The 25,069-nt window shown below is 38.2% G+C and overlaps 1 protein-coding gene across 4 annotated transcripts in view; it reads right to left on the reverse strand.

The window, feature by feature from the left end:
• The window catches only part of SYT1 (synaptotagmin 1), a 954,200-nt gene that overhangs the window by 705,256 nt on the left and 223,875 nt on the right, over positions 1–25,069 (reverse strand). For 2 of the 4 annotated variants that reach the window (XM_073619998.1, XM_073620002.1), the window contains exon 3: positions 23,487–23,543. The exons of 1 other annotated variant lie outside the window; for it this stretch is intronic. The gene's annotated coding sequence lies outside the window, so the exon portion shown is untranslated. Of the gene's footprint in view, positions 1–15,827; positions 15,898–23,486; positions 23,544–25,069 lie in introns of all 4 variants that reach the window. One more of the 4 variants, XM_073619999.1, reaches the window with a different exon arrangement.

The raw sequence follows: 25,069 nt of genomic DNA on the forward strand, positions 1-25,069 counted from the left end.
GCCTTGACTACTGCAACTCCCTCCTCATTGGTTTACCTCTAAATAGGCTATCCCCACTTCAGTCCATCATGAACGCTGCGGCCAGGCTCATCCACCACACAAACCGCTCAGCGTCTGCTACACCCCTCTGCCAATCCCTCCATTGGCTGCCACTTAGTCACCGAATTAAATTCAAGATACTAACTATAACTTACATAGCCATCCACAACCTGGCCCCTAGCTACATCTCTAACCTAGTCACAAAATACCAACCTAATCGTTCTCTTCGCTCCTCCCAAGACCTCCTGCTCTCAAACTCCCTTGTCACCTCATCCCATGCTCGCCTTCAGGACTTCTCCAGAGCCTCCCCCATCCTCTGGAATGCTTTACCCCAATCCGTCCGATTTTCTCCTACTCTATCCACTTTCAGACGATCCCTGAAAACTCATCTCTTCAGAGAAGCCTATCTGGCCCCCACCTAACAACTGTACATTTATCTTCTCAATCAGCACATCACCCACAGTTATTACCTCTTGTATCTCTTGACCTTCCCTCTTAGATTGTAAGCTCTAAGGAGCAGGGCCCTCTGATTCCTACTGTATCAAATTGTATTGTATTTGTACTGTCTACCCTCAAGTTGTAAAGCGCTACGTAAACTGTTGGCGCTATATAAATACTGTATAATAATAATAATAATAATAAAACTGATGAAGAAATTTGTTTGTTTTTTAAAAAAATTTGGTATATTTATTATAGCAAAAAGTAAAAAAGTGTTTTTTTCAAAATTGTCGCTCTTTTGTTTATAGCGCAAAAAGTAAAAACCACAGAAGTGAACAAATACCACTGAAAGAAAGAACTATTTGTGGAAAAAAAAATTTGTTTGGGTACAACGTCACAAAATATTCAGTTAAAGCAACGCAGTACCGTATTGCAAAAAATGGCTTGGTCAGGAAGGGGATAAATCCTTCCGGGGCTGAAGTGGTTAAAAGCAATAAAATTAAATTTAGCCTTTTTCATCACCATGCATTACAGGAGTGGTCCTGTGTGTGAAACAAACCAATTGACATTACTGTTGCAATATACAAGAATAGTTTTCTAAAATGCTAATCTTTACAAGACATATGCAAAACTTAAATTGACTATAAATAACATCTGAACAATCTTACCATGCTCACTGAATACATTATGCATAATTAATCATTAAAAGTTTGGTAGTTATCCAAAAGCAGCAGAACATAATTATTCATGGGACTATGTTTTAAAGAATAGTATTATATCTGGTACACTTCATAATGCAATTTGCAATTTGTATTTTTTTTGTCACAGCAGCAATAACTAAGCTCCATTATCATAAAGATTAATATCCTTACTGCTCAGCACACAAGAGCACAGCCAAAGTAACCAGTGATTTTCTTTTACACTGGTCAATCAGTAACTATCTGGGGCAACCTAAAAAATCAGACCTGACTATTTCTACTGATATAATCACTTGATGTACTTGAGATCTGCTGAGTCTCTACTTGCTAACAATCTTTTCTGTAACATTGATGTTAGTATTTTTACCTTAGCAGCTTATAACTTTGATAAAGTTTTGGCATGCTTCGTATTACAGAAAAAGTGCATTGTTTTTCTTTTAAATTCAGCAGTTAAGGGCATCTTGCAGTGAAAAAAATATAAGCTGTCAAAGTTATGCTACTTTCCCTTGTGCTCCAGCTGAGGACCATTTTATCACAATGCACAAGTATGTCTGAACGTGGTATGGGCTATCTCACAGTTGAATGCACAAGCCATTAGGTGAAAACATATTTCATATCTTTATTTCATTTCCTGGCTGTCATATATAACATGGCTGGCAGGAAATCCTTGGGGTAACAGCAGAGGTCTTATGTTCTGCCTGGTGTGACTAGGTATTTACCAGTAAACATAAGATTCAAAATAGTACACCTGTAATTTTAGAAGTTGATTTTCTAGACCTATGCAGATAGTAATGGAAATGAAAAGACTATGTTGACACTAGCATACATGTTCAGACATAAGTTTAAGTCAAGAATTAAATAGAATTAAGTTAGAGTAGCTACAGCTATGTCACTGTACTATATTCGTCTCTATTTGTCTGTCTTTCTGACTGATTGATTGACACATTCATTCATACATTTCTGCTATATGTACTGGGTGTTAGCTTACTCTTCTACCAATACTGTAGTACGCTTTACTCTTTTTTATGCTTTCTGAGAAAAAAGAATTTATAAAAATTGCTATATATATATATATATATATATATATATATATATATATATATATATATATATATATATATGTATATATATATATATATATATATTTATTTATTAAGAGAGACTTAAATAAAGGCAAAATAGAAAACTGTAAAATATGTTCAATTAACCAGGTATGGTATACTGGATTTAAGCATGCCATCTTGTTCCAAATGCAGCACATAGCCAACACAGAAAGGCCATAACGGCCTCAGTCTAGAATGGTGCATCTTTAAGGGACAGCAGCTGGACTATCGTTCAATAATTTAAGGCATTATTTTCCAACAAACTTGAAAGCACATAACAAAAGTGCATTACATTTTTATGGACTTAAAATTCTGGAGTCAAACAAAAGATGGGGAAAAATAAAAATACAAGTATAACTCAAAAGGACCAAGCCCAAACAGACATACAGATTTTTACTACTAAAGATATGCCCTACATTTACCTAAATCTAAAAAAGACTTCATTTTCAATCATATTTTGAGAAGCAAATCTACCTTACTACCAGTTAAAAGCAACACCTAAAGACTTGGACAATTGTGCCAATTATAGACATATATCTGTAATTAACAATGTTCTAAAAATATTTGCTCAAATATTAGACAGTAGGCTGCAACTGGTTATTCTCAGAAAATCCACCCAGACCAAAAAGGTTTCATAATAAATCATCAAACAACATATAACATAGAAACATACCTTGAGCCTCATGTACCACAGAAGACCAGTCAATGTACAGAGTGCAGGGAACATAGGGTAAATTGGTGCTATCTGAACCTAACCCTCCGAATCTTTGGCATACCAGGACAGTTTCTCACTGACATTCAAAGCCTATACATAATCCCTTCAGCTACACACAGCAATATGGATTTGACATCAAGCGCCTTACCTACAAGAAATGTTACCCATTAGGGATGTCCTTTCTTTTTATTATGAATATGTGTGTTATGCATAGAAAATTTAGAAGCCAAGACTAGATAGTTGCCCAACATAGAATAATAAAAACAAGAGACAAAGAATACAAAACAGCCCTTTCTGAAAATGGCTTTCCCTTTCACTCACCAACCCACATATAACACTTGTGAGGGGAGTCACTTTGGGTGGGGGGCCTGTGGAACCCAGCTTACCATAGAGAGGTTGGGCAACTCCCTTTTCAGCTTCCCAGAACCCTCTTATGTGTAAATCACCTTTTGTCATTTAGGGGCAAAGGGTGACCAAGAAACCCAGTTTGAAAAGTTTGCATATACCTGCATCTCATGTTACTGAATGTACAGCTTACCCCGCCCTGTGTCATTATGCAAAGAGGGGGGGTGTCTTCCCAGAGTGTATATCTTGTGCCTTTGTTTCACAGTTGATGCTTTGTGCCACCCTAGGCTGTGTCCTGAAAAGTGACTGGGTGAAGGGATCTTGGAATGTTCTGGTGCCGGGCAAGAGAAGCTTATACGATGGACATACTCCCCGTGAGTAATGGGGTCTGTCACAACACTTTTTAACCTTTTTCAACTCATCCTTTAGCTATTTAGACTTTCTTACTGCCATTCCAAATTATGTATCACCCTCTCAAAAAAACACTGAAAATGGAAACACAAATTAAATACCTTGGTATACATTTAATGCCGAAACTCAAGGACCCAGAGTATTGGACCTCAAGGACCTATGCTCTGGGAACTATACTTCATAACTACCTGAGCTATACCAAAATCCGCATGACATGAATGATTATAGAATTCCGTTGATAGGCAGAATATATACAATACAAATGAATGTGGTCCCAATGATCCTGTACCTCTTTAAGTCCTAACCTATATACAGTGCCTTGAAAAAAGTATTCCTACCCCTTGAAATTTTCCACATGTTGTCATGTTACAACCACCTTTCGCTGCAATTACAGCTGCAAGTCTTTTTGGGTATGTCTCTATCAGCTTTGCACATCTAGAGAGTGAATGTTTTGCCCATTCTCTTTGCAAAATAGCCCAAGATCTGTGAACAGCAATTTTCAAGTCTTGCCACATATTGTCAGTTGGATTTAGGTCTGGACTTTAACTAGGCCAGTCTAACACATAAACATGCTTTAATCTAAACCTTTGTAGCTCTGGCTGTTTGTTTAGGGTTGTTGTCCTGCTGGAAGGTGAACCTCCGCCTCAGTCTCACATCTGTTGCAGACTCTAACAGGTTTTCTTGCCCTGTATTTCACTCCATCTTCCCATCAACTCTGACAAGCTTCCCTGTCCCTGCTGAAGAAAAGCATCCCCACAACATGATCCTGCCACCACCATGTTTCACGGTGGGGATGGTGTTTAGAGTGATGTGCGGTGTTAGTTTTCCGCCACACATAGAGTTTTGCTATTAGGCCAAAAAGTTCAATTTTGGTCTCATCTGACTTGAGCACATTCTTCCACATGTTTGCTGTGTCTCCCACATGGCTTTGCAAAGAATACCCAATCACATGCAAGGAAAAAAAAAACAGCATTTTTGCTTACACATGATTGGATGATGGAAGTCAGCAAAGCTTCTGCTCATTTACTAAGCTCTGGGGCAACTGTTCTTGCAGAGTGCCATTGCATTTTGCAAAGTGCACAGTCTATTTGCCTGTAGTAAATCTACCATCTATGGCTGTTATGTTTCCCCCCTTTTATAGTAGAGGTCTGGTTTAACCTCCCTGGTGGTATGATTATTTCAGATTTTTTATGCTGAAAGCGGTACAATTATTTTGCACGGAAATTTGGCATTTTATATTGTAGGCCTGAAATTCTTAGGAATAACTCACTTAAATCTGTCCAAACAAGAGTCTAGTAGACATCCCGGGTATGATAAAGTTTGAAAAAGGAAATAAAAAATTATAATATAATAAATAACTATAACTATAATTATAACAAATAATAATATAATAATAATAAAAAATATTCAATAATGTAATCAAATCAAAAACACTGAAATTTGCTCAGTTGCAGAATTGTCGCTTTCATTACTTTCAGTGTTTGATGACGGATTTCCCCACAAATCACTATCACTCAATTCTGCAATGGATTCTAATTCATTATCGCTGTTTTCTAGTTGGTCCAAAAGCACTTTTGATGTAAACAGACATTTTTTGGTTGCTATGGACAATCTCCAGTTTCCTGGCAGAAAGAACAGTATATATAATATAAAACTGCATGCAGGACACTGGACAAACCACTAGGGACAAAGGGGATGTGTAATTATTTGATACAGTACTGTAATCTGTAAGATTACAGTATACTGTATCTATACTGTGTTTTTTACTTTTTGAATTTGGCGCTGAACTCCGTCCCCGTGCATCGCAATGCTCACAGGGAATGGAGCTCGGCACTGTGAATCGAGAGAGACACGGTGGATCGCAGATCACAGTGAGGAGACATCGCAGGATCCAGGGGACAAGGTAAGCAACCTCTACATGGATCCTGCGATGTGATCCCGAGTCTGGCTTGGGGTTACCACTTTTGGTATTGAAAATCCACCCCGAGCCAGACTCGGGAATACCGCCAGGGGGGTTAACCAGAAGCCCCCTCCCTATTAGTCCTTTTAAGCTAAAATATTTGTGAATTTGCTCATGAATTTGCAGGGACTGCAACAGGAGCAGATCTGAACCACAGGGGCCCTCAGCCTGTGTACAGGTACAGAAGAGCAAGAATTAGGTGTAGTGCACGGATGAAGTCCACACTGGGTGCACAGCGGAACCACATACCGTTACTGAGAGTGAGGTAGCAGCAATATGCTGGACAGGTGGAGAGGGCAAGGGCTCTGCGTGTCCCTCCCAATTGCACAAGTAACCGTGGTGATGCTTAGTATATTAAGAGAGAGTTTTTTCCAGTTGTCTGTTTCATTTACTGTAAAGGTACCCCATGCATAATATAGTGACCCTATTTACAGTGCCTAGTGTAGCCTAGAAGAACCCACCCCAGGGTAGGTATCTCATATGACCCTTTCTTAGTGACCAATGAGGAGGGAAAAATGGAATGTGTGAAGGCAACCTCACCACATCACACCTGCTCCTGCTAACAAGCCTGCCAACTGAATGAGAAAACTAAGCATGTATAGCCAGCTTAAGTATCAACGGTTGCTTAGAACAATTACTGTACAGTATCCCTTCCCTCTGAACATTAAGCATATTATATGTTTACCTACAACACTGCTCTCTCAAAGACACTGTGTGGCTTACCCAGTGCTACACAGCCTCTAGCTGAAACATTAAATGCGACACCCATATTTCACATTGAAGTGAACTGAGGTTGTGGCATGCCAATACAATTCAGAAGGATTCGGACATTTTTTATCAGATGCTGTACAGTTCTGATAATTGAGGAAATGGAAACATATTGTGGTAAAGTATTGATGTAATTAATCTGGCTACTGTGCAAGTGGCTTCTACATCCTTGAGGATCGTTATGGTTTCTCCTTGACTTGTATTGTAATGAAACATACATGGAAATGAAATGCCAAACCAGCTGCTGGCAAGGCTTGTATCTTTAATAACACTGGAACAAATACCATTCAAGGTCCAGCTCAGTTCGAGTCCATTTACATTGTGTTCACTCAAGCCCCAATGAAGGGGGTATTTTTGAACCTCAAAATGCGATGGCTACTCTGTCCACCTGACTTTTATTGGAATAAAGTTGTATCTGGACCTCCTCATTGGAGTGGTGTGGTGCTTCAATTTCCATGCATTTCTGGGCAGGCTGCTCAGGAAAGATACTGGGGGCAGTTCTGTTTAGGGAAGTATGAACTATTATTAGCATGGAACTCTAAAATTGCGTATATATTATATTTTAAATGTAATCAGGAATAACATTTCAGGGACAATGGGTAAGACCATTAAAGAAAGATACATTATTTCTGATGTGATATTTGGTCAGAATTCCACACCAGTAAGATCAATAATATGGCTTTCCAAGACCATTTTTTTTTTTTAGGAGAAATATTTTTTTTTGAGGCAACATGGTAGTTTAACAGAACTGAAATGGTTTAACATAGTACCTTAGGAAATGTAATAATTAACACATATTTTGATACTGAAGACAAAGAAAGCAAAATGAATGCCTTTGAAGCTGGCGTGGCAAAGCAAGCATTTCCGTATCAAGGACACATAAGTTTGCCTGGAATGAAAGGTCATAAATTACAAGAAAATTCAGACAAGCAATTTCAAAGCAATAGACTTCCTACTGAGAACATTCTCCCCCATCTACCCCTCCCAAAAAATGAAGACAACAAAATGCTTACTCTGTGAAACCCACAGAAAATAGCAGATATGTGTGCAGAAGCAATTTAATACTTAAAATTCACCATAAACAATTCTTACATAGAAAGCCGTTATATGACAAGCAAAATAGAAGGTTTGTAGTTCGAGTGTGAATTAAATAACTAGATGAGTCAGAGAATTTAAAATATTCTAATTCTCCTGAATACATGAATGCAGTCTTGTCCAGTCTGCAGGGAATCATACATCTGCCAAATTATGAGTGTCTGGATCCCTAAAATGTATGATTCTCAGCAGCTTAGACATATTGGCACGCATATTTTCAAGATGATAAAAAAAGCAAAGAATTGACTATTCTAGTGAGTCAGTCATTCCTATATATGATTAACTTTATGATGATCAGATCCCAAAATTTAGTATTATACTGTATGTGACTAGTGTTGGTGAAAACCTTATTCAGAAAGATATGAAAATATTATTTTGTTTTTCTCCACTTAGGTTAAAAAATGCCCGTTATTGAAGTGTACATAATGCCGTAAGATAAAATGATAGGCAAAAGTATACAATATGATTTCTTTCAATTATGAAGGTTTTCGTGTATTCGTAAAGTCAAGTGTTGTTATGATGGATAATTGATTTTACATACAGTGTGCCTGCTTTCAAAGTGTTGCTAGGAGGTGATGTTACAGATGGCTCTTATTTTTTTGAGAATAACTCTGAGAAGAAAAGAGCAGCTATAAAGATAATAGAAGAGAAAACAAAAAAAAGACTACCAGGTCTTGTGAATACTGAATTAAATGCTGCATTCAACATAATGAAGCTAATGTACTAGGGAACAGCGTTTGTTTGCTAGGCAAAAAAAATAAAAAAAATGCCTTTGATTAGTAAATAGGGTGAAACAGTGCTCAATTTCAGTATTAAAACATATGCCAGGGAAATCAGAAAATCAGTTTTTTGTTTACACATGACTGGATGAATAAAATTAACACAGCTTCACCTTATTTACAAAGTATGCAGAACATTCACTTTGCTTAGTGAACAGTTTTTGCTAGTTAGTCATTCAACTAGACTTGTTCTATAATGCTAAAAATGTTTATGCAGCATGTAGACGTTGAAAGGCAGGGGCATGTTCCTGGCACTCATTAGAACTTCTTCAACAGGGATGAGCCGAACACCCCCCGGTTCGGTTCGCACCAGAACTTGCAAACAGGCAAAAAATGTATCAGAACACGCGAACACCATAAAAGTCTATGGGACATGAACATGAAAAATCAAAAGTGCTAATTTTAAAGGATAATATGCAAGTTATTGTCATAAAAAGTGTTTGGGGACCTGGGTCCTGCCCCAGGGGACAGGTATCAATGCAAATTTTTTTTTTTAAAAAAGGGCCGTTTTTTCAGGAGCAGTGATTCTTTTAATGCTTAAAGTGAAACAATAAAAATGAAATATTCCTTTAAATATCTGGGGGGTGTCTATAGTATGCCTGCAAAGTGGCGCATTTTTCCCATGTTTAGAACAGTACCACAGCAAAATGACATTTCTAAAGGAAAAATTGCCATCTAAAACTGATTGCGACTGTAATGAATTGTTGGGTCTCACCAATATAGATAAAACTTATTGAAAAAAAGAGCATGGGTTCCCCCCCAGTCCATTACCATGCCCTTTGGGTCTAGTATGAATATTAAGGGGAACCCCAAACCAATTTTTTTTTTTAAATTGCGTGGGAGTCTCCCTAAAATTCATACCAGGCCCTTCAGATCTAATATGGAAATTAAGGGGAACCCTGTGTCAAATTTAAAAAAAAGGCGTAGGGGTCCCCCCAAAATCCATACCAGACCCTTCAAGTCTGGTATGGATTTTAAGGGGAGCCCTGCGCCAAAATAAAAAAAAATGACATAGGGGTCCCCCAATATCCATACCATACCCTTATAAGAGCACACAACCTGGCAGGCCGCCGGAAAAGAGGGGGGACGAAAGAGCGGCACCCCTCCTGAACCGTACCAGGCCATGTTGATGGGGACAAGGGCCTCATCCCCACAACCCTTGTTCGGTGGTTGTGGGGGTATGTGGGCGGGGGGCTTATCGGAATCTGGAAGACCTCTTTAACAAGGTGACCCCCAGATTCCGGCCTCCCCGTATGTGAAAGGGTAATGGGGTACATTGTACCTCTGCCATTTCATTAAAAAAGTGTCAAAAATGGTTAAAAAGAAAAGAGACAGCTTGGGACAAGTCCTTTATTAAAAAATAAAAAAATAAAAATGTCTCGCGATGTATATTCACGCCGCCTGATGGACCGTAAAAAAAAAAAGAGGCAACTGTTTTTGCCTCCATGGGAGGCTCCCGCCGACTGACGCTTCTTCTCTGTGCAAGTTCTTATATAACTGAGGGCAGGCCACCCGGTGATGTAAACGGGTGACCCTGACCCCCTTTGGCGCCACGGGGAAGCCCCCATGGCATCAGAGGGGTGCGGGATCACCCATTTACATCACCAGGTGGCCCCGCCCTCAGCTATATAAGAACTGTCACAGAGAAGAAGCGTCAGTCGGTGGGAGCCTCCCATGGAGGCGGAACAGTCGTGGCTTTTTTTTTGGTCCGTCGGGTGGCGTGAACATATATCGTGGGACATTTTAATTTTTTTATTTTTTTAATAAAGGACTTGTCCCAAGCTGTCTCTTGTCTTTTTTACCATCTTTGACACTTTTTTTGTGATGGTAGAGGTACAATGTACCCCATTATCCTTTCACATAGGGGGGAGGCTGGGATCTGGGGGTCCCCTTGTTAAAGGGGGCTTCCAGATTCCGATAAGCCCCCCGCCTGCATACCCCCACAACCACCAGGCAAGGGTTGTGGGGATATGGCCCTTATCCCCATTAACATGGGGACAAGGTGCTTTGGGGTCAGACCCCAAAGCACCCTCCCCATGTTGAGGGCATGTGGCCTGGTATGGTTCAGGAGGGGGGCACTCTTGTCCCCCCTCTTTTCCTGTGGCCTGCCAGGTTGCATGCTCAGATAAGGGTCTGGTATTGATTTTAGGGGGACCCCCACGCATTTTTTTTTTGGTTCGGGGTTCCCCTTAATATTCATACCAGACCCAAAGGGCCAGGTAATGGATTGGGGTTGGTGGAACCCATGCTCTTTTTTCAATGAGTTTTATCTATATTGCCGAGACCTGACAATTCAATACAGCCGCGATCAGTTTTAAATGACACATTTTTCCTTTAGAAATGTCATTTTACTGTGGTAATGGTCTAAACATGGGAAAAATGTGCCACTTTACAGGCATACTATAGACATCCTCCAGGCACGATATTAAAAGGAATATTTCATTTTTATTGTTTCACTTTAAGGATTAAAAAAAAAATCACTGCTCCCAAAAAAAAGGCTGTTTTTTAAAAAAAAAAATTGACATTTTTTTTGGGGGGGCAGGACCCAGGACCCCAAACACTTTTTATGACAATAACTTGCATATAAGCCTTTAAAATGAGCACTTTTGATTTTTCATGTTAGTGTCCCATAGACTTGAATGGTGTTCCGGCGGCTTTCGAATTTCCCACGAACACCGCATATTGTTCGCTGTTTGGTGAACACCCGATGTTTGATTAGGACTTACGTTCAACTCGAACATTGGGCTCATCCCTAATCTTCAATATCACAGAACAAGGCAAGTTCAATGTGATTAAAGTATAACTAAAAGGCAAACCCTTTTTTAATTTTTAATAGAATGGAGAGGGATTTGAAAACCGCTTTTTATTGCTATCTGTGCCCCATTAAGATTTGCCATCTCTTTTTGTCCTATTTATCATTTTCACTGAAAGTAAAGTGAAAAAAAATCCCGTATTTTGGATTGTCACCAGAACAGTAATACATTTTCCAATGGGGACATTAGTTCTGGTGACCCTGGTGAAAAGTAGAGATCTCCCTCATTTTGGAGGGATTTCCTCTCACTTCCTGTTTTATCTATGGGACAGGAACCAAAGGGAAAGCTCCCTAATGGGACGTAGATGGTAAAAAAAATTGTCAGGGATTATAACTCGCCCTTTATTTAATACATGCTTTTAGATCCAGAGTTTGCAGGGTGCTTTGCAGGGGTCTGTTGCACCTGCCAAGTGCCTAGGAGAAAAAAACAAATGTGAATGAGCCCTTTGATTTGTCATTAGCATTTGTCTCTCCTTACTATGTTTACCTCCAGCAGCTTTCTGAAACAGTGATGGTCAAAACTGGCTTTTTAGTTTTCCCCCCCACATTATATATATATATATATATATATATATATTAGTTTTCCCCCCCACATTATATATATATATATATATATATATATATATATATATATATATATATATATATATATATATATATATATATATATATATATATATATTTATGCATTGATGCACTGAACGCCACAAATACAAAACCCCTATAAATTCACTTGAGAAACTACACTATATATGTACAGTGTGCATTTGTAAAAAAAAAAAAAAAAAAAAGTACACATAAATATGTGCATTTTTAATACAAGATACATGTGTGCATTAAATATAAGCACTAATTAAGCAAGGACATTACATTCACATGTTGATAAACCAATGTCTGTGTCTTGGGAGCAATTTCTTTCATTGTCCTAAGCTCCAAAACTTTGTGTAATTACAGTTTTGTGTGAAAATTAAGACCCCAACTGCATATTTTACCACAAGTAACAAATAAGGATCTACAGAAATACAGGAATAGAAAATCCTAATTCAATTTGCAAACTGTAATCTTAGCAGTGCCCTATTTCAGTGCAACCTCATTTATTTCACTTGAAAGCTTGTAGTTCTTGGTTTCATGAGGAACTGTGGCAAATAAGTAATGGTGATTTAGTGTTCAATAAACCCATAAAAAGAAGGTTTACAACAATAGAGGCAGCAATATAATATTTTTCTAAAAACAGAAAAGCAATTGAATTTAGCTGATTGTCTAACAGGATTACAATGCTTAATTCCCTGAAACTGGCTTTTAACCTTTTGCAGTATTAAGTTAATATGTAATTTTAGGTACATTTAAATAGCAAACTAGGATTCCATAATTTGCATTAGAATATATTGCCTGCAATAGCCACATGCAGAAGGGTCCTTTATTTAATATGGCATAGAGTGATAGCCTAAATACTCTAACTCACAGCAAAAAATAAATAAAAATAGATTTATCTTTATGCTATACACAGCCTTAAGGCTTAACCTCCCTGGCGGTATTTCCAAGTGTGGCTCGGGGTAAATTTTCATTACCAAAAGTGGTAACCCCAAGCCACACTCGGGATTGCATCGCAGGATCCAGGCAAAGTTACTTACCTTGTCCCCTGGATCCTGCGATGTCCTCCCCCTGTGTCTGCGGGCTGTGTACTCTGCTCAATCTATCACAGTGCCAGGCTCTGTTCCCTGCGAGCATTGCTATGCACGAGGACGGAGCCCGGAGCCAAACTCAAAAGTGAAAAAACACATAACAAAAAAAAACACACTGTAATCTTACAGATTGCATTACTGTATCAAATTATTTCACATCCCTTTTGTCCCTAGTGCTTTGTCCAGTGCCCTGCCTGCAGTTTTAGATTATAAATACTGTTCTTTCTCCCTGGAAACTGGAGATTGTCCATAGCAACCAAAAAGGGTCCCTTTACGTCAAAAGTGGTTTTAGATCAGCTAGAAAACAGCGATAATAAATTAGAATCACTTGCAGAATTGAGCAATAGTGATTCGTGGGGAAATTCATCATCAAACACTGAAAGTTATGACAACTACAATTCTACAACTGAGCAAATTTCAGTGTTTCTGATTTCATTACATTATTGGACACATTATATTATTATTATTATTATATTATTATTATTTGTTATAATTATTTATAGTTTTTTTATTATATTATAATTTATTATTTTGTGATTCAAATTTTATCATACCCGGGATGTCTACTAGACTCTTGTTTGGACAGATTTAAGTGAGTTATTCCTAAGAAATACAGGCCTATGATATAAAACGCCAAATTTCCATGCAAAACATTGTACCGCTTTGAGCATCAAAAATCTGACATAATCATACCACCAGGGAGGTTAAAATAATGTTTTTATTGTGTCAACTATGAATGAATTAATAGTATAGCACTAGTTTTACAGAACAGGGGCTGCTCACATGCCATTTTTTGTTCATGCACAAATAATGGCTGGACTTATACTGAGGTTAGAATCCTTAGTGTATTTATGACATATTTCGGCAGCAGCAGGGGGGTTTTACATACACTCCCAGCTACTACAGTAAAACTGACAAACCAACTATCAGTTGTCAGATGGAAGCAATCCAGTGGCTAACAAGCTGCTGGATCTCTTCCACAGAGGTGTGTTACCTGCCTCAACATTTTTCCAGGCTCTTATGTCCCACCTGTGAGCCCAGGACCCCCATGGTAGGTGGAGAAGGGTAGAGTGGACGGTAATGATTGAACATTCATTTGCTGATATCCACTAGCTAGAATGAACATGTAAGTGACTTGCATTATATCACTCCTGAATTTGGCTGTCATTTTCCTCTGCTTCTGTGGCAGGGAAAGAAGCTAGTGGAGTGAAATCTATACCCCATGAGCATCAGTGAAAGGCAAGTAAGACATCGGAGGTCACATAGATCCCTGATGCCTCATTAAAGTGAATGTATCTAAACATATTGCTTTGGATGCATGATATAATGGCTACAGCAGCTGAGGGAGCCCAGTGTTTATCCTCCAAATATATATGTGGAGGCTTGGTATGCATGGTTGTAACAAAACGGACTATGTATGAGTACTAATAATTTTTCTTCCTTTTTTTGGTGCAAATCATCAGTATATATATATAATGCACTTTGGAGATCTATGGCAAAGGACAAAGATATTAACCACAGTTATGAGAGGACTTTTGAGACTCTCATAGTGAGTTCTTGTATTCCACAGTTGAAATCATCCAGTGTAACCGTTATTTCAGAATGCCTATTTGGAATTGCTGATTATCTTGAATTATCTGCTATATAAGGACCATCATTGGATGATATTAATACCCACCCCACCATTGTTTTGAAAGCCAAATCTGGAATATGTATTGATCAGTGGAATGATTATAAATAGCAGTGTTTTCTTGGGTGTATGACAATTTATTGTTAAATATTTGGTGGTTCACCAGACGATGACACCATATACTTTACATTCACACTGAATACAATTTTTATTCCTAACTGTGCAAACTTTATTAATACCTAATGCTATATACTGTATATAAAACATGGATTTATGATCTTAGTACATAAAAATGTCTACAGTTTTGGATGCTGCACTGGATTTACTGACAGTACTGTCATATATTAAAATATAGGAGAACCTTCAATTTATTGAATGCTCTTTTTTGAATGGACATGTCTTGCGGTGGTGTTTGTTTTGTTTATTTATAGTATAATCATTTTATAAGCATTGTACAGTAGCAGACCATTGCAGTATTTATACAGTAAATCCTCTTTTTTCGATTGCTTGTGTAATGTTACTGGAGATTCTGGACAGGTGATGGATTTGTAGGCCTCAAGCTAAGTATTTTGCAATTTTAAAGCTTGACATGATTGGTAATTATTTACTCATTGTGGCATCATTTGTATTTTACCAAAATTAGGTAGTATATAATGTTTGATGCAAATCAAAGACAGCATTTCAGGAGAAGATCCCCATATAAACTGTGAAGCATGGTTGTGTAAATATAGAAGTTTGGAGTAGCTTTGCTGCTTCAGGACCTGGGAAGCTTGCACTAATAATGCTAAATCCAAGATTGTAAGCTCTAACGAGCAGGGCCCTCTGATTCCTCCTGTATTGAATTGTATTGTACTTGTACTGTCTGCCCTAATGTTGTAAAGCGCTGCGTAAACTGTCGGCGCTATATAAATCCTGTATAATAATAATAATAATAAATACAAATAACGTTGAAGCTGAACTGGAAAGTGATCTTCCAACATCATAACAATCCAAAGCACACTTGAATCAAATCAATTAAAAAAAAAAAAAAAAATATGAAGGGTTGTGGACTGACCTAGCAAAAGCCCTGATTTGAATCACATTGAACTGTTGTGGGGTGATTTAAAAGGACAGGTCAAGAAAAAAAAAAAAACACAAACATGTTGCAACTGAAAGAATTTTGCATGGAGGAGTGGTCTTACTTTTTCCAAATTACTGCATTACATCTATTGATATTTTTGTTGAATAAATGATTAGAAAGGCACATGATTCTTGTGTTTTTATTTGAGTATATCACCTTGATCTGTAGGAACTGTTTCAGTAAAGATCTAATGCGTTGCATTTTAGTAAAAAAAAATTTGGGATGTACTTACTTTTTCATATGACTTTTGGCCTGTTGAGCTAGTGCTCTTAACTCCCCCTTCTCCTTGCTAAAAATGCAATCTGAAAAAACAAACAAGGTTCTGTTCTTTGAAACCTTAACATCTGCTTATTTGGTTTTAAAGCAGCTGATTAAAGAATTTCACTAGGCATTAGAAAACTCTCCACTTACTTCTAAAGTGGGCTGTTCAGTGATTTACATCTCAAAGCTCATTAACTTGTACAGGAGTGTTGTGGGCTGTGTGAAGTGGAGCCCAAATCTAAAATCAGCTTTGCAAAGACAGACTCGTCTGAAAAATGTATATAGAGGAAAACCTTAAGAGTAGGGATGAGCCGAACACCCCCCTGTTCAGTTCGCACTAGAACATGCGAACAGGAAAAAAGTTCGTTCGAACACGCGAACACCGTTAAAGTGTATGGGACACGAACATGAATAATCAAAAGTGCTCATTTTAAAGGCTTATATGCAAGTTATTGTCATAAAAAGTGTTTGGGGACCTGGGTCCTGCCCCAGGGGACATGGATCAATGCAAAAAAAAGTTTAAAAAAAGGCCGTTTTTTCAGGAGCAGTGATTTTAATAATGCTTAAAGTCAAACAATAAAAGTGTAATATCCCTTTAAATTTCGTAGCTGGGGGGTGTCTATAGTATGCCTGTAAAGGGGCGCATGTTTCCCGTGTTTAGAAAAGTCTGACAACAAAATGACATTTCAAAGAAAAAAAAGCCATTTAAAACTACTCGCAGCTATTGCATTGCCGGTCCGTCAATACACATAGAAGTTCATTGATAAAAACAGCATGGGAATTCCCCACAGGGGAACACCGAACCAAAATTAAAAAAAAAAAAGACGTGGGCGTCCCCCTAAATTCCATTCCCTTCAGGTCTGGTATGGATATTAAGGGGAACCCCGGCCAAAATTTTTTAAAAAAATGATGTGGGGGTCCCCCTAAATTCCATACCAGACCCTTCAGGTCTGGTATGGATTTTAAGGGGAACCCCGCGCCAAAAAAAAAAAAAAAAAACGGCGTGGGGTCCCTCCAAAAATCCATACCAGACCATTATCCGAGCACGCAACCTGGCAGGCCGCAGGAAAAGAGGTGGGGACGAGAGAGTGCCCCCCCTCCTGAACTGTACCAGGCCACATGCCCTCAACATTGGGAGGGTGCTTTGGGGTAGCCCCCCAAAACACCTTGTCCCCATGTTGATGAGGACAAGGGCCTCATCCCCACAACCCTGGCCGGTGGTTGTGGGGGTCTGCGGGCGGGGGGCTTATCGGAATCTGAAAGCCCCCTTTAACAAGGGGACCCCCAGATCCTGGCCCCCCCTGTGTGAAATGGTAAGGGAGTACCCCTACCATTTCACTAAAAAACTGTCAAAAATGTTAAAAATGACAAGAGACAGTTTTTGACAATTCCTTTATTTAAATGCTTCTTCTTTCTTCTTTCTTCTATCTTCCTTCATCTTCTTCTTCTGGCTCTTCTGGTTCTTCCTCCGGCGTTCTCATCCAGCATCTCCTCCGCGGCGTCTTCTATCTTCTACTCCTCGGGCCGCTCCGCACCCATGGCATGGGGGGAGGCTCCCGCTCTTCTCTTCATCTTCTTCTCTTCTTCATCTTCTTCTTCATCTTCTTCTCTGCTTCATCTTCTTCTCTTCTTCTCTTCTTCATTTTCTTCTCCGGACGCTCCGCATCCATGCTGGCATGGAGGGAGGCTCCCGCTGTGTGACGGCGTCTCCTCGTCTGACGGTTCTTAAATAACAGGGGGCGGGGCCACCCGGTGACCCCGCCCCCCTCTGATGCACGGTGACTTGACGGGACTTCCCTGTGACGTCACAGGGAATGCCACAGGGAAGTCCCGTCATGTCCCGTGTGTCAGAGGGGGCGGGGTCACCGGGTGGCCCCGCCCCCCGTTATTTAAGAACCGTCAGAAGATAAAAGATAAAAGGGTGGGTTCTCCTGAGCCATTTTGACAATGTGGTTTAAGTGTGATTGGGAAAACATAGATAGTGTGTTTTATAAAGTGCACAGGGATGGATCAATATAGGTTTTGTAGACATGGCTGGTTTCTTAAAGTAGTCAACTCTTCCTGAATTTCCTATAGGCAAGAAAATGCTGTGTATGTTGGAGAATATGAGGAAGGAAAGGGACTTTACATCTTAATACTTCCAATATCCTGTAACCTTTTTACAGCCTGTGCACATCCACATGCACTGCGGTGATAACAGACTGAAAATCAAACTGCTCCATGACATAGCAAGCTTTAGGTCATTCCTTAAGTTATTTAAACCTGGTTCCCTGTGATTTTAAAATGTTTGGTTAGACTAAGCTGGTTCAAATGAACAATTTCCTTCACTAAGTGCAGCAGTGTCTCTAAGCACTGTATAAACTGCATGTAGCTTTAGCTACATACAATACACAGTGCTGGGTTCTGGCTGTGAGACAGAGTTCCCATCTCACACCTAGAACAATGCACAGTTGGGCTGAGCAGCGCTCAGCCATCCATAGGCAGCTTTGTTTTCTGTGAATGAATACAAAGCTTCCTCTGACTGGCCGAGTCAAAAGGGTGGGCTGATGACAACCCAGAAATGTGTACTGTATGTAGTTGAAGCTACATGTGGTACAGGATATTGTTCGTTTGGACCAGCTTGGTCTAAACAAACTATTTAAAGAGACAGGGAACATGAAAATCAGCTTTAAAGGATTTGTGTATTTTCAATGTTGCCTTTAAAGCTACGGAAAAAAACAGTTTCTCTATTGTACAGTATTTTTTTTTTGCTATAGGGCCTCTCCACCTACAATATCCTGTCTATTAGACCTGAAAATTAAGAGTCCCACTACTATGAACTCCAATGGGGTTTGATGCTACACTCTGGTTTCATGGACTTCCTGTTGGATTTAAAGAATCCCAATTAATTGAACCCGGGAATATTTGCTCAATAAATAATTAATTTTAAATAATTTATATTTCTAGAGCATTTTTTATCCCAAGGACTCAAAGTGCTTTTATCCGCTGTTGGGCCAGATGGTGAGGCAACCATCTTGGATGCTCTCAGTAGAATATCATACTACAGGCAATTTTAGACAGGAGCTAGTAATGCTTGCTGGGCTGTCCCTGGTTTCAGTAATTTTTAAGCAACTACTACTACTACTGCTACTGCTAATTGACTTTTAAAGAAAAGGCATGCAGTTTAGAAAGAACTCCTGATTAGCATACCTATACCTGACTCAGACATTAATAATGCCATTAAATCAACATGGCAGCCAGGAAGCAAGCATTTTCAGAATGACATCCTTCATAATTTATTCAGTACAAGTTAAAGTAAATCTATAAAAACAGAAATACAAAAGCTGACATTGCTGACCTGTTTTGAAGGATCATGTTATCAGGATGTCATGCCTGTTCTACAGGCCCATCCTACCCCCTATACATCCTAACTTTGTTCATTCCCTCTTTACACATATACCACAGAGTAACAATGGCACTTCCTTGATTTAAAACAGACCTAGTTGTTGAACTAATCTAGTTGTTATCTTGCTATGAAGGCTTTAATCATCAAAAACATTTAGTAACTATTATTTCCCAAAATACTATAGAGCCCTGGTGTTCAAATTGCAGCTTAAGGGCTGTATGCAGTCTCTGCTATTATTGTGCAGCCTGTAAGTCCTGGCAGCCAGTAGTTAGGGTTTTCCCTGTCAAGGTACTCACTCAGGCCTGATCAGAGCATGACTATGAGGAAATGTGTTCTTAGACTGTGGTTCTACATCATGTGACCTGTGAGAACACCTTGCCTCACTTTGCAATGGGTCCTGAGCTATTGAAATGTTAGGACTTTAACACCATACATACACTATATTAACTGATGCATGGTACTACAGCACCCACCCTGATAGAACTGATAAAACTGACATAACTGCTTCCAGCCCCAAAAATCCAGCTACTGTGGAAAAACTATTCATTATACTGGGTTCTGCTATTTTAATGATTTATTTATTTCATTTACATTTTCTTATTTTCCTTTGCTGTCCAGTATTTTATCTTTTATATTTTGCCAAATTTTTTATAATGGATCCAGCTGTGGGCAACAGCCAGTGACAATAATTCATAAGGGAACTACAGGGATCCCAAATGTGAGTATTTCATTGTAAAGAATCAGTAATGGCAATGACCTCCAGCACTCCATTACCTGACTGTCTACTGTTGCAGGTCTCATATCTACAACTAAACATATACCAATATCTGCAGTCGCTGACCATCTACTGTGGCATACCTGCAGTCTCTGACCATCTTCTGTAGAATTGCATATACTTATTATTATGCGTGGCCCTTTTTTGATGTCCTCATCCATATGTAAGGCTCCCTATATGTAGCCACCACTGCTATAGAATGTATTGTCAGTATCAATTGTGAGTTAATTTTATTTATTCAGTATTTTACTTTGCTTGTTGATTAACAATAAATAATTCTATTCTGTAAACCTGTGAGTGTTTGTTCATTCTCAGAACAGCCAGCACTTGGATTTAATCAGCATGCCCAGCTTCAGTTGGCTCTTTGTGCTCATATTCATTTTCCTTGCTGAGTCATCTGGCAGTAAGCTTATACGAATAGAGTTATTAAGCCAGAACTTATCAATCATGCAATGAAGCACATTGTCTTTTGTTGGCAATTTATGTCAGCTGCAGACCCGTGTACTACTTGTGCTGTACTGCTAACTTGCTTTTGATGGATGCTTGCTTTTATTTCAGGACACCTAAGAGGTATGAAGTGTTCTCATGTAAACACAATGCTTATTTCTACATAGATTTATGCTACGTTTACATAAAACATTATACAGACAATGACAAAAAAATCTGAACAGCTGAATAAATATGGGCAACTAATTGTGATCAGTGTTTTCACAAATATTTACAGTGGTGATAAAAATGACCGCTAGCTATCCTTGATCTTTTTTATTTCTGCCTGCTAAAGAAGAATTTTACTTTGCGTAATGCCAGCAATGGTTTGGATGGCTGCTCAAACAGAAAGGGTGGATAATGGTTGCAATTGATATGATTTAACAGAGCAGTAATTAAAGCTAGTCAAAAAAAGTGTTCCTTGCCTCAGTGATCGCAAGGGATATTTCAAACTTGGTTGATGTTAGGCCACACCTTCTTACTGGTCATGTAGACAAATATGTTGCCTTTTGACCTCTAACTAACCACTGGTTCTGCTGCTATGCAAACCACAGCTAACCACAGGAAACAGCATAATGAGACGTTTAACTTATTCCTTTCCAATAACTACAGACAATCTAATGAAACAAAGAATATTTACAAATACATATAGGAAAATGATCATGATAAACAACAGTTATAAGACAATTTAGAAGCATTTTTTTTTTTATTATCACCAGGTCAGTAGACATGTCAGAAGCACCACATGCCAGTAGATGCAAAGCTATAAAAACAACTGTTAAAATAGTGACTAAACGTTTAAAAACAACTGACAAATTAATAATGAATTATATTTAAGTGTTTCCTAAGTATTAACTAAGTAGTTACCCAAAAATCGATCTATCTATCCATCCATCTATGTATGTATTCTAGCATGGCTCTAAAGGGAACCAGAGAGATGGACAGGGATGAAGTTTGATCCCCTTGTGGTCTGGCCAAAAAAAGTGGGTGGGTTCCCTGGTGACAACGCATATCAGGTTTTTGGTCAGGACTGAGAGCCTTGGTGACTGAAATGATTGGGCAATGCTGTTGGTAAGGAGAGAAAGAGCTTTGCTGGTGTTGTACTTGATGTGCCTGCTAGTCAAGATCTTCTGTTTTACTTGTGCCTCTTGAGATCCCTGTTGCATTGGCTTTTTTGCTGAATGCTAGTTTCCCACAATATACATTGATTACATATATTTGTTCAGAAAATGTTTATCTAAATAAACTTTTTATTGTTATTTGCACAAAGCAATACCATGAATTAAATATGTAGTTTGATAAAACTCTGGTCATGCAAGCATGGTTTTCAGTTAATCTAGTATGAAGTGCTCTAGAGAGGAATAGATAATACTATCAATGTAAGATATTCCCTCAGTATTTTAAATTTATAAGTAATTATTTTTAAAGTCTTTGATGTGCCGTTTGGTCCTTGATCTCAAATATATGATCCCCCCCACCCCTCCATGCAAATGATTAAAGGAACAGATGCACTTAAAGTAGAACTACAAAACTTTGAAATTACCTAGAGCAAAATTCTAAATTAATCCAATCGTCCGTGTTAATCCATGCACTTAATATATTCTCATGGTTTTTAGTTACATGAAGACATCTTCAAGAAAGTTCAAATTAAATCAAGGTTTGAAAATGTGCTTTAAAGCAAGATATAACCTTAAATATTTGTGTGACAGTTAAATTTGTAAGCAAGTCTTAAATGTGATTAACATTGATGTCTATAGTGTTCATTTTAGGACATTGAGCATCACAAAATATTAAAACCACCTATAGGATTGGCATTTATTAGATGGAACAACATATTGCAGATTTGAGAAAGAATTATCTAGCAGTTAGTGATGAAAAACTAATGAGGGCAGGGTAATGTAATAAGCTATAATTGATGACTGTTGTCTACATGTACTGAGAGAAAGCTGATGATAAATTCTGAATCATGATGAATGCTAAAGGCAACAATCTTCAAAGGACAAAGTGTTGTGGGATGAGGAAAGTGCATACCGGAAGTTTTATATTCCTTAAACATGACTCCTCTCACTTACCTTATCTAAGATACTCCTTTGCCTTTAATTCCTAGCCAGTTTAGTTGAAAAACACTCCCAAAAGATTTTAGGTCTACAGATTCCAAACACTGATTTCATTGCAAGAAAAGTATCTAGACTGTGTTCCATAGTGGGCTGACATGAAGTCCAGTTGGCCACCGCCACACTGTTAATTTTTCATTTTTGTCACAGCTCCAGGTGAGGCAGAGATACCAACTGGATGCTCAAGCAGTCAGCCAATCACCTCCTCGGTCACAGAGGCACAGCACAAAATGCTGAAGTAAAAATGAGATACTGGATACTGGTTGAATACACTCTGTGGAATCTCTCTGCAGCATATAGGTTTTTGGAGACTTTTTGTGATGAAAGAAGCACAGTCACCATGTGGACCTAAAGTCACTCTTTAATTTAGCACTGTTCTAATACAAATATTCTTATAAATGTGTTATTTTGCTACTATATACTGCTTGTAAATAAAAGGGATGCATATATGCAACTACTATCTAAGGCGATCTGTAACTATGCAAAAATTAAACGACAGGTCTATCAACACAAATTTTCATTTGTTTTTCTACTCATCTATGGGCTACTTAAGTCAATTGACTCTTTGACATTTAAAATGATAAAAAAATACCCATAATGACTACAGTGATCTTTTGCCTAGACGAATCTACTTGGACCCAGTGTTTTTTTTTTTTTTTTAATTAAGTACAAGGATTGCTGGACCAGCATGTCAGGTTAATAAATCACCCTCCTACGTAGATGTACAAGCATGAAATATGTACAATCTATGATCCAGACCTAGCTGTGTGAGTCAATATACAGAAATGTTTACATACAGAAACATGAAAATGAAGTAGTAAAAAAATCCACATTATTTTATATCTTACAAACAGCATGATGTATACTTACAGGAATAGATACGCTTGGATTTCTCCAGCTAGCACCAGCTGCACGTTCCCTTTTTTCCTAAATAAAAAATGTCATTTATTAATGTTGTCACAATATGGTATTAGATAATCACTATTATTTCCATCACACCAGTTGTCCAAAAACATTAATGTATGAAAAAAATTGAGAAATGTATTCATATTCCTCTGTGCCAAAGCACCACATAAATGTCAACATTATAAAGGTTACCAATATCCCTAATGGATTTTAAGCTTCCATTTTGTGACTTGTGTCTGGAAAGGCAATCTTTGTCATGAATAAATTCAATGCTGGATCAAGGACAACAGGACCTTACTTGGGAAAAAAATAATTATGCACCAACTGTCACAAGCTACTTGTTAACTTTGCTGATGACTTTGATTAGTACGGTAAAAATTGATAATGGAGTCTTGTTTTCATCTTTGGCTTGTTTGGAGCATAGCCTGGTTGTAAATTAAAGGGCTAAAAGAAAACATCAAGCAGGTGCCTAACATGTGCAATGAATAAAATCACAAGCAGCACATTCTGGAACAGATCAAAAAGATGCAATAAGGTTTCCCTTTAGAGCATACCAAGCAAATTGGTTCTTAAGTGTGAATGAGCCTAATCTGACCATCTTGTGATACAGAGAGAGAAGACAGACAGGCTATTTGTAGACAGCTTTACAGGGCATTAGTTGCACAACTTACTTACTGATTGCTTATATATTCTGCTTTCTGTAGCATGAAAGTAAAAACAAGCTCTGAAAACGAGTTGTAGCCATGATTTTAAGTGTTTGTGTATTTAATGATTTTACTTTTTTTTTTTGTTCAGCTAACCAATAAAATACATTTATCTACCACACAAAATTACCCTGGCATTGTTTGTGTGTTACTATTTTGCAGTGACACCATATATCTATACAATTTCTTGTCCAGTATGACCACTAGGCTACTCCTATGAGTGAACTTAACGTACATCTGTAAGCCAGCAACATAAAAATCACAATTTCCTGTCTTTTTGTCTTCAATTCTTTAGAGTCACAGATCCAGAACATCCATACACTTAATGAAAGTCAAAAATATATTAGGACAGTATCTGACTATGTATTGAAAGGAGAGCATTATCATGACAGTAAAAAGAAGACCAGCTGTGACAGGTTTACTTTAAAAAAATTGGTAAATTTTATATAAAAAAATTGTGTTATTTGTATAAAATTTATACATTTAAACTAAAATATTTAAAACAGGATGCATCTATTTCATGATGTTTCTGCATCATGTCATGCATTTCTAATAAGACTCCCTATAACTGGCTCTTCACTTTTTTTCTAAAGCTGGCCATGCACTGATTAAAATTCAGCCAGTTAAGCAGAAACTGCAAATGTCAGTGTGTGTGACCATCTTTGATCAGCAGAAGTCGATAATTTGATCAGATATGTTGGCAAATTTTCCTCAGTCAGCAGCTGCAGCCAATCAGCCACATCTACCAATCAGTGTATTCTGACAGCAGTGGGTGCTGCTATCCGAATACAATGTCCTGATTTGGGGAATTCCTCCATTCAACATTTTTTGTGTGAGTGGAGG

Source organism: Aquarana catesbeiana, linkage group LG03 (assembly GCF_042186555.1).
Source record: "Aquarana catesbeiana isolate 2022-GZ linkage group LG03, ASM4218655v1, whole genome shotgun sequence".
NCBI classification, from domain to species: domain Eukaryota; kingdom Metazoa; phylum Chordata; class Amphibia; order Anura; family Ranidae; genus Aquarana; species Aquarana catesbeiana.